Source organism: Abramis brama (genome assembly GCF_963993115.1).
Source record: "Abramis brama genome assembly, chromosome: 4".
Taxonomy (NCBI): Eukaryota; Metazoa; Chordata; class Actinopteri; order Cypriniformes; family Leuciscidae; genus Abramis; species Abramis brama.
In genome coordinates this window covers 42,689,276-42,700,733 of record NC_139966.1, presented here as the reverse complement: position 1 = coordinate 42,700,733, position 11,458 = coordinate 42,689,276, and the positions used below count along the sequence as shown (strand labels likewise).

General features: G+C 38.5%; 1 protein-coding gene across 1 annotated transcript in view; it reads right to left on the bottom strand.

The window, feature by feature from the left end:
* The window catches only part of snd1 (staphylococcal nuclease and tudor domain containing 1), a 170,218-nt gene that overhangs the window by 60,384 nt on the left and 98,376 nt on the right, over positions 1-11,458 (bottom strand). The gene's annotated exons all lie outside the window — the stretch shown is intronic.

The window sequence follows — 11,458 nt, the reverse complement described above, 5'->3', positions numbered from 1 at the left end:
TGAAGTGTGTAAACTGGGTCAGTTACAGTAAAAAGTATACATTTTGCTATTAAAAAAAAGTTTTAAAGTTAAACTTACAGCTGCACATCCTGTGAATGCTGTCAATTCCACAGCCCAACTGCATCTTAAAAGGGACAATCTATGAGTTTTTTTTTATTTTTAACCATAACACCTTACTCTCATTTCTCTTGGTTTTAAATATTTCTGACATCCTAATTCTGCAACTTTTTATTTGTATACAAACTTTATATTTGTATTACACTTTCACTCACAGTGTCATTAACTAAAACTAAAACTATAAAAATCAATTGAAATACAGCTGAAATAAAATAAAAGGTGATTTAACTTTCAAAAGCATTTATTTCCGTTAGTTTCTAATTTTTGTTTAAGTTGAAGTACTAAAATTACTAAAGCTAAATAGAAATACGTAAACTAAAAATGCCAAAAGCACATACAATTATTAAACTAAAATTGAAATGAAAACTGAAAATATACAAATAACTAATAAAAAAATACAATAGTATATAAATAATACACTGATTACTGATAGAAAATGTTGAAGAAAATTAGCCCATAACTTAAATCAATGATTAATATTGAAAACCTATTGAAAAAAATTCAGTTTAAAAAAAAAAAAAAATCCTCTATAGATTAAAAAACTAATAAACTATTAAAAACTAAAATAAATGAAATGGACTTCTCAAACTCCAAAACTAATGTTTAGCAAAAAAAGGTGTGTGAAAGAGCAGACTGACTCATGTCATCAGCTGTTTCATAAGCCGCTTTCCGACCGGAGGAACCTTTTCACAGTTCCTAGAACTATTGGTTAAAGTACCCGGATGTCGGCGTGTTCGCACCGCAGGAACTAGGAACGACTTTAGTTCTAGGAACTCCATTTGGAGGAACTAATTTAGGTCCTACTTCAGAGTAGGGTCTAAACCAGCACTATAGGAACTACCCGTGACGTTAGTGTACGCTGATTGACCGAACGCACGCGGAACACCAGCACCCGCCATTTTTAAAACAGCTATAATGTAAACACACAGATTATAGCCTATATATTTACTCCAGAAACTAACTATACAAACATGGAAAACAGTGATAGATGGGTCTCTAAACCTTTATGCTGAAGAGAAAATCCAACGCAACTTTGAGGGGACCAAGCCAAACATGATTATGTTTATCTGCCCAGCTAGCAACACTGGACATCAACCACACGGCATAGGCTAATAACCTTTTTTTTCATATACGATCTACTTTCTATAACAGTTCTATCTAATAACATATTAAACAGTATTGTTAGACAGAGTAGTTCATAGAACTGTTTAGAAGTGGACAGTTCCTATAACTAAGTTCCTGTAACTACTTGGTCGGAAAGCGGCTATTGTCAATAGAACACAGTGCTGTGTGGCGTCAATGAAGACGATCTCTGTACATTAGGTTGATTCACACATCTCAAACTCCTGACATAGAAGGGAAAGTTGTGAATGTGTGTCAGTGTCTTTCAAAAACAGGGCTTGTTATTTGCACGGTTGATCAGATGCACCAACAGCACTCAAGTGCAACTTTTCCAGTCTCCACATTACCTGAAAAATCAGAACGAGGCCTTTAGCAATTTCTTAAATAACGTGAACAAAGCCAAGAAACCAAATGAAGTTAACAAAGGTAAAGGATGTTTCGCCACTAAATGACTTGGAAGACTAGATGGAAGTAGATGGTAAGGCATAAGGAGGTCATTTTGTGAAAAAAGCAGAAAGCAGCAAAAAGCTTAATTTTCGTGAATTACTTAATACTTTAATATGAAACATCCTGCTGAAGGGAGAAAACAAATAACTGGGAACGCTGGTAAAAGATATGGAAATAACATCGGTTTTAAGTGCAGATGTTGGCGGCGACGTTAAAGTATCTTCCAAATGGTGTCCATTTAAAGTCTGCCAGTGCGGCTGCATTTTGAACAGTTTGCATTAAGCAGCTTTAGTACTACACACACAAATCCTGACACACACTCATGCAAACACTTAACGAATGGTGCAAGTTTGAAATTGTGTGTGGCGGCACTTGCTCTTGTAAGAGCATTTATGTGCCTGCATGCACTGTACACGCAAATCCTGCCAGTGTGTGTTTGCACGCGTGCATTTGCTTAAGAGGGAGCGCATGGATGTTTTAAAGGCATATGAAGCCTTTATTCTAATGCCTCCCATGGCCTCTGTGGGAACAGGTCAATATTTAGTCGATGGGACTCGTGGAGCTGTGGTGGTCCCCTCTAAACGACCTACATGGCTTTATGGAGCAATCAATCCTGAAAGGACCCTACGACACAAGCTCTTCCAGCCGGTCTCACCACAAAGATAACAGTTAGAACATCTGAGGTACCTTCGCAACCTGCTGCGGTTCCTCTGGTGTCAAATTATCTTAAGACCAGCGTCTTTTTTTTCTTCAAGACATTCATAAGAACCCTCAAGTTGAGCCCAGCAGATCTCATCTGAAATCTCTAACGTCCAGCTGGAAGACACATGAGGTCACATCATAATAAAAGTGTTTCCATCGTATCCTCCCTTAAGCTTGTCAATCTCCTCACGGCACATAACAAAGACCAGCGGGGGAAGGTGGAGAAATCAATACCCCTGATCCCACTCCACAGGGTACATTCACTGCTCTATTTACAACAGGAGCTGAGCAGCAAACTTGGCTGGCGAAAAGCATCACGTGACTTGTGCAAATTATCTTTGTATCTATGGTTACGGCTCAAGCTGAGGTGATCAAAGGGATCCGTGGTGTGAAAGAATGTTAACAGGGGCAGTGGATAAAATGTTTAAATGATTTTTCGTTGGACAACTTTGGGATAATGAATGAGAGCGTGAGAAGTCACAGAGCGTGAATGGAGACATTCGATTGGATGAAGGGATACCAGAGGAAGCCAGAACAATTGAGTGAGCTTCTGGATGGACTCTAACAGCCTGGTTGTTAAAATCATTGGCGGCAATAACTTCAATCCATCTCTTTCACAGCTGGCCTTGCGCCCTGATCAATGAGTATTGAGCTACATCTGTAATATTGCTAACATCAGACATTATTTCCTTTCCGGAGAGGATGGATCAAGACATTTGATAGATAGACATTTGTATTGGTGGATGTTTTCGACCGGGATGGTTTACTTAGCAAAGATCAATTGCACTTTGATACTTTGATACTTGATATGAATACTTTTTTTATCAAATACCCATTAAAATGATCAAACATGGAGGTAGAAGCAGCCGAATACATTCCAAGTTTTCAAATAAATGCTTTTAAACTTTCTACTTACAGAATCCTAAAAAAAAAAAAAAAAAGTATCAGAGTTTCCACAAAAATATTAAGCAGCACAACATCAACTTCATTGAAGTTTCTTCAACATTGATAATTGTTTCTTGAGCACCAAATTGCTAACGCTGAAGACTGACGTAATGGCTGTTGAAAATTTAGCTTCGCCATCACAGGAATTAGGGTTGGGCGATGTCCCCTAAATTGGCAGTTGACGATGTTTACAGTAAAACATCGCGATGGACGATGATATCGGGGGGGGGGGGGGGGGGATTCCTACGGAATCGCGCTGACCATCACGAAGAGAGAGAGTTGCTACTTCTACTGTGTTTACGCCACTGGAATACTCGGCTTGGCATTTTGAAATATTTATATGTTTATTTGGCCGTTTAGGCTCGCAACCGAAGACAAAGACTATATGACTATATACGCGCACAGCATCCTGTCAGTACAATTCAGGTCTCTTTCGCGACTTATCGCGCTTTTAATATTTCTTTTCAATATAAAGCACATCCTGCTCTTTTCTTTCTCATTCATTCATGTTTTATTATTAATAACTTTAAACAGAATCGTCAACTGAAATCTGCGCGGATTATCAACAATAGGCTACGACACATTTATAGGACATAAAGGGTCTCTGCGGACTGCGGCAAAAGTGAAAGTACCAGCGGCCAGCGGGTAAAATGTTTCGAAATGTCTCTTTGAACAGTAAAGCACCCGTTTCAATAAAAGGATATATTAAAGTTTATATAGCCTACTTTTACATTTTCGCTGCTGTTCTAAAATGATTTTCGCCATCACCTTAAACAAGCAGCAGCTGCTTGAATCTCAGTGCAGGAGCTGTAACTGTTAGGTTACCACAGAAACGTAAGCGGTTAGTTGATTGCTGTGGTGACTCGTGACACTCGCGAACAGCACTGAACACGCACGTCTTAATTTTTTTATCGTTCGTTGGTAAAGGGTGAGAGACCTTGCGAGCCACATGATTTTTGCCTAAGAGCCAGGTGTGGCTCGCGAGCCAGGTTCCCAACCACTGGTGTACACATGAACACGAACTGCCGTGAGACTGGGCTGGTCTATCACAGGGTGGGGGTGTGGCATCACGATGGTGGCTCACCATCGTGATGTCGGTCAGCCATCACGATGGACGATGATATCGTCCATCGGCACAACCCTAACAGGAATAAATGACATTTTATGAAAATAGATAGAAAACAGAAATTAATATAAATATTTTCATAGAAATATTAAAATAGAAATTGAAAGAAGTTTTAATTGTCATAATATTTCACAATATTGCTGTATGTTTTATTAAATAAATACAGCCTTGGTTAACATAAGTACCGACCCCAAACTTTTGAGTGGCAGTGATTAAAATTAGGGTCTGCAGTCACGTTGGGTCTGGATATGAGCATTTATGGGGCAGAATAGCAGAATAACAGTTCTGGGGAGTCGTCCAAAATCCGTCAAGCTACACTAAACACATTTAGGGGTAGGAAATGATTTGAAACTGCATTAAGCCACAAATATTCCCAAAAGTAGCACATTCTAATCACGTCAACACACACACACACACACACACACACACACACACACACACACACACACACACACACACACACACACAAGCATCCATCAAAGACATACACAGATAGATCATGATGAAAGACATTTAAAGCCCATTCCTGGATCAAGGTAATCCAGCCACGTAGAAAGACAGACAAAGGCAGCTCTCATGGCCTTCAGTTTCTCAGAAAGAGTTATGTGTACCTGAAAACGTTGCAAAAGTTCGGAGACATTCAGACCACATAGCTTTACACTTCATTTGCCATGTAGCGATGTATTAGAAAGTCATGAAGTGTTATGAGGTGGATTGTGTCCAAGCATGTCTATTCACTGTGATAATGCGGACTATAAAATCAGCAAAACAAACAAAAGAAAAAAAAAAAGGTATCCTTAACATCAGTCTGACATTTCTCATTGAGCACAGCTGTTATTTGTTTTTTCCTGAGTTCTTTGGAAGGAGGGGTGACTGGAAGCGGCAGGCAATCATGGGAAGCATCACCATTTATCTTGAGCTCCCATTCCCACCAACACTCAAAATGATGTGCCAACCAGTGTCACTCAAAAGGCCATTTCTGCCCGTCCCACACTGACAGCCAAACGAGAATGGGACAGAACAGAGAACAAGGGATGGGAGGAGGGTGGCTGGGGGTTGAAAATCGCATGTCATTTTTCAGCCCCCAAGGCATGGAGTGATAAGCCGAAAAGACCTGCCACAGAGACAAACACGGCACAGACAAACTTGGCCCCAAAAAAGTACACTATCTAAGATTAAATAATTTTAAATGTCAGTCATGGCTCATTGTTTGAAACGCATTGAACTGTGATGCTCATGTGGGTGACGCAAGTTTGATGTAACTTACGCTCTACCGCCATTGTTTCATCTACACTTTCTATGACATTTTTTTTTAGAAAACATAAAAATTAAGCTACATGAAATAGACCACCCAAGAGTAAAGGGTCGGACTCAAAACTTTCAAAACTGAATTTCAGACACTGAAGCACATATCTTGTACAAAGCAATTGACCAAATTAATGAGCTGGAATATGCCAGTGAATTTCCATTTGTCTTGGAATGGCCTTTGGCCCCATGATATATTCAGGGAATCTGCTCTCCATTTTTACAACAACTCATTTGTTTTTGCATTTCCAAGAGCAAGTATAGTGTCAAAAAAAGGAGATGGTGTAGAACTACCGCAATTGAGTGCATATTACGTGTTTTACATCCACAGCTAGTCTAAATAGCCCAGCAAAGGCCGGTCATTACCATTCAATCAGTATTGACTCCTAAAGGACAAAAAGCTCTTAAGAGATGTTGTGTAACATTTCAAAATGTCAGTCTATTCAATTCAATACTTGGGTATTGCAGAGCTGTGAACACACTGAACTGTGAATGGTGTCTAGAGTGAGAGACGGCACAAAGGATGACCGACTGTTTCTTTACTCTCTAATCAAATATGCCTGGGATGCAGTGTACAAATGAAATTAGTGTGACTATCTCTCAGCCTGGGTGCTCTTTATGTACATATTGACCACTTGACCCAAGTTCAACTGAGATCTCTGCCTGAACCAGAAATAAGGCAATGCCACACCTTCTCCTTTATGTAACGCTAAATATGGTGGCTGTAGCAACATAATATTAACTAATAACAATTGTACTGAAGTTTGTTCTCAGCTAACATAAAATAATCTCAGAACATTCTACAAAGGTTTTTCATACAAACAAGGTAAAACAAAAACATGGAAGATTTGTGTAGACTTGGAATTAAGCCTTTTCCCCGTTATTATTTGATTCACAGGACCGGACACCAGTTATCTTGCCAAGAAAAATCTTTATTCTTATATGTCAGGAGAGAAACTCTGAGAAGATGTTGTATTCATGCCAGGTCTATGCGTTTCCGTGTTTCTCTGCTGTAGTACAGTAAGATTGAGCTTAAATACACAACTGAGCGACTTTCGACTTCCTTTTAAGGTAGAAAAACATTGTTTAAAGATGGAACGTATATGCTAATGGTACAATCCACTTTCCACATTAAGAAACTATTTCTCAGTGTATATTAGTGGTATACAAATGGTACATTTGCATCAGTTGAAACATTCATTTTCTTGCAAAGAGCATACCAACTGTACACATTTGAAATATCGTCATCATTGGAACTCTCTGCTAAGTGAACATTGCATTTTACACATACCTTTAAGCAGAATATATAATCCTTCCTAGTTTATGCTACCCTCCTTGTGTCTAAAATATGTTCCTTAAACACATGTGTCCATGCAATCTATAGTCTAACTCGTGCATTTTAAACTTCATAAGATAATAATACTAATAAAGAATAATAATACAGATACATAATATTAAATAATGAAATTATATTCAAAGATGAAATTTTAGTCTTCAATTTGAATGCCACCAGAATTTCTTGGGGAAAATCATTCCTATTAAGGTATGAAAATGTTCCATTCTACAAAGGTTCTCATGTTGAGCAAAACATAGTTGTTTTAATAAAACATTCATAATGCTAATGCATTTTCAGAAAATACGTATAAACAAAAAAATTATCTGAACATGTTAAACTGGGCATTTTGAATTTCCCCTGGAATTTATGGGGGGGAAAAATCCCATAAAGTTTTGAAAATGTTCTCAGAACATTGATACTGCCTCACTAATGCTAAATAAGCACAACGGTAACGTACACTTTCAATACATGATCAACGAATTGTGTCTGCAGTTAAGTACCTGATTATATTTCTAGAGCAGACCTCAAAATACTGAGGGCACATTAGAATGCAGCCAGAAATGACAAAACGACAGTCACAACAGCTACAAAGTCCCGAGAACAACCTGTCAGTCATTACAAGTTTGGGCAGCAAAAAACAAAAATCCTTAAACTCTCCATGATACGGTCTAAACGATTGACTTCGTCAAAATTAAGGCTGTGCCTCCAACAGCTTCACAATGAGAAAGAAGCCATAGAAAGAGCATTGAAGGAGAAACGGTTCACTCTTTTCTCTTAAATCCCCTCTATTTTTGCCCCCCTTAAGACTCCGGGAAGCACAGATGCTGCTAATCAGCCAGAAAGAGGCAGTCTGCCTGAACATAGACACATTCTGACTCTCAAATCAGGGAAAAAGGAGCAGATAAAGTCAAAGAAGGGCAGGGGAGAGAAAAGAGACTCAGAGATTCAATACTGAGATACAATGAAGTGTATGAAGAAGCTGAAAGTACAGGAGTCAGTTACACAGCCATACTTTCCATTTTCCAGTAGAAAACAGGGCTTAACCAAGATTGAGTCAAAATTACTTCGAATTACTTCAAAATCTTCTAAGAAACGTGCACGGGCTGCAAAGGATGGGAAAGTGCGAAACAGGAGGAGGATGATAGAGAAAACGAGTGGGAAGGGGTCGAGTAAGGAGTCTGTTGCAAACTTAGGTCTGAGCAGACATCTAAAGCAGAAGCTGTGCTGGTGAAAAATCATCCGTGAAGTGAAGGCCCCGTCAGCATTTATGCCAGCGGCTTTGAGAGAGAGTGTGCTTATTGGTAAGCAGAAGAAGCGCTGAGTGGTTGCTGTTATGTAACATTGCGCCAAACGTTATCAAGGTTTATGCAATCGCGGGTTACTGATGTGTGCTGAAGACGTGACCAACCTTTCATTGTTCATTTCCTGCAACACGCTACTTTCACAGCTGCTTTCTTTCTTCAAATCACAAACCACAATAACCAAGACAACTGAAATCCAAATTTACAATCTATATAAAGAAGTGACTAAGTATGTTTACATTTCCAGTTAATTGAGATACAGCAGATTTTTTTTGCGCTTCATAAAATCGCTACAGAATTGACAATTGAACCTTTTTTTTTCTAGCTAGATTTCACCATCATTTTCCTAATGTGACCACAGCTTAACATGACAACACAATTTAATATTTGAAGGATTAAAAAGACATCAAATGGCATCTCTGTCTTTTAGATCATGAGTACAATACTAAGGCCAATTACAGTATAATTATTGTTCACCAAAATTTGCGAAAGCTGGACTAAAGCTTTTGATTGACGTAAAAAAGGCTAATTACTACTATAGTCCAACTGAAATCTAATTTTTTAAGCACATGTAAATGCACTAAAAGATTTATTTTAATATTAATAGGGAAAATGTTTTTGAATGTGTAGTTGCACGAAGACCAATTTCTAATTATGTAGACCAGCAGCTTCAGCCTGAAAAAGACAACAAACGTCACACTGCAAGATGTCATTGAATTCCTTTTCAAGAATGAATTTTAACCATGTACAACAAGACCACATGCCTGCAACACATTGGTCAAGCCTTTGCCTCTGGGTTTTGATTCATTGCAAAGTATTAGTATGTTTCTGGACTTAATATAAAACTCATAGGTTTGAGGTCATTAATAAGTGAAATAAATTTGTGTTACTATGATAATTCAGCTCCTCTACTTTATCGATGGCAAAGTCATCCCTTCCATTTAAAAAACAAACAAACACCATTTTCATAAACAGCTCCCAACATAACACAACAGTCCAAGTAACTAATACATTACAAATGTGACAAGATTAACGGGTTATAGCGATCACTAAAAGGGTAACCAAAAGAAAAAACATATATTAGTAGTGTTATCTCGCTTTTCAGACACACTTTGGGAGCCGATGCTTGAAATGGGCGGTGGAGGAGGTTTAGATGTTCAAGGATTATAATAGCAATGCAAATGAACAAACAAGCGAAGATGACAAGTATATTCAAGAAAAAGAGCATGTCTTCGTTCCGTGAAACAGCAAAAAAGCTTCTCGTATATACGCCCCCTTACTGCTGATTTGCTACAAGTGCGTTTTGGTGCTCGGTCCGATCCACTTTTCAACAGTAGCTATGTTTCCATCCAAAGCTGCGAATTTAACTTATGCGCAAAATTGGAATATTGCATTAAACATTTGCGAATAAAGCACCGTTTCCATCCAGTGAGGCAAAGAGAACAAAATCGTCACTTCCTGATAAACTGGAGCTAAATATCACTAAGAAAATTGGAAGTTGCTGCAGTAGGAGAAGCCCCAGCATATAATAATTTCGAATAGGCCTATAATAAATTACTTGCGCCTCAGAGTGCGCAGACGAAATGCAATAAAGTTATCTTGCTTTCGGAGGCGGATGCCTGCTGTTTGGGAATGCAGTCGTGTAAGAGTTCTTTGGAGGTAATTTTTTCGGTAAATGTGTTTCCATTATAGTTTATGCTCATGTTCTCTTATCGGATAAAAAGTGTATCAGACTCAATTGAGCGCATAAGATTTTGATGTGCATTTTTAGAATTTATGCGCATTTTGGCGTTTTTACTCAAGAGTTTTTTTTGTGCAATATCTCAAAATGCGCATAAACAGGTGGTTGGAAACAGCTAGTGTTTTTCAAAAATAGCTCATCTTTAACAAAAGACAAGTCTAAATCTCAAACTAATAGATAGGGGCAAAACCAGTATTTGAAGCTGCTTTTAGACACGTAAGAAACTGATAATTACATGGCTCCCTGGATTCTGACAACTGCATAAAGACATATTATTTAAAATTTACGATAAGAAAAGAAGCCCTGAATCTTAAGCATTAACACCCAGACAGGCTTGACAGGTAAAACGTGGGTGTTTTTTCCCTTTTCATCAGTTTGTCTCCGGCTAATTTTTAAATCTATAGTTTGAGGAGAGGTAGCAAACTCACAAAATGGCTCGTATAGCCGTCTCTGCATATTATGCTGGGATAGGAGGTATTTTTAATGTCGAAAAGTTGCAATCATCACCTGTAATCTCAGCGTATTGAAGAATAGTTAAATTGCTACCGCATAATTGCTCAACGTGGAATCAACTGCAACTTTGTACCTGCCGCTGGTAAGACAGTGAGGTAATATGCTCTAGTTTCATGCTATTCTCTCTCAGGTCCAAAAAGGGTCTTATATAAACCTTTCAGCTGGAGGGCATAGAGCTACGCTTGTGTGGTGCATGAGGGAGAATAAGTGTGTGTGTAAGTCAGAGAGATATGAAGTGACGTAGGCCCTGTCGTCAGCAGCTTTGGGAATGATTGGAGTTTACTCTTTTACTCCCTCACTTACACCCCTCTCGAAACCCCCCCCCCCCCCCCTTCTTCCCTCATTTCAGTGTTCCCTTTTCCTGTCTGATGTTCTGTCTGTTTCTTAGCCGAAGGTTGAAGAAGAGAGAGAACACGCACTGCCTGCAGACAAGGCTTTCACCACAGAGAGATCCAAGTTGGGATGACCTGCATTTGGGACTGTGAAATTCATCTGAAAAAGGGGGAGAAAATGCAAGACCAGCAGGAAGAGGTATGCTAATGCCTAATAAAATGTAATAACAATAAATTAACTTTTATTATTACTACTACTAGAAGAGAGAGCTATTTAGTTGACACCATTTAACCCAAACAATCCTACTTTCCCTTAAGTTTTTTCCCCCTAGCTGTTTTAGTAAAAAAAAACTGTATTATGGGGACTTTCTAAACAGTCACCTGACAAAACTGTGCATAGTTCTTAGTTTAAACACATTAACTCAGTTACCCTACTAACCAAATAAGACTAGAGATGACATTAACAGGAAT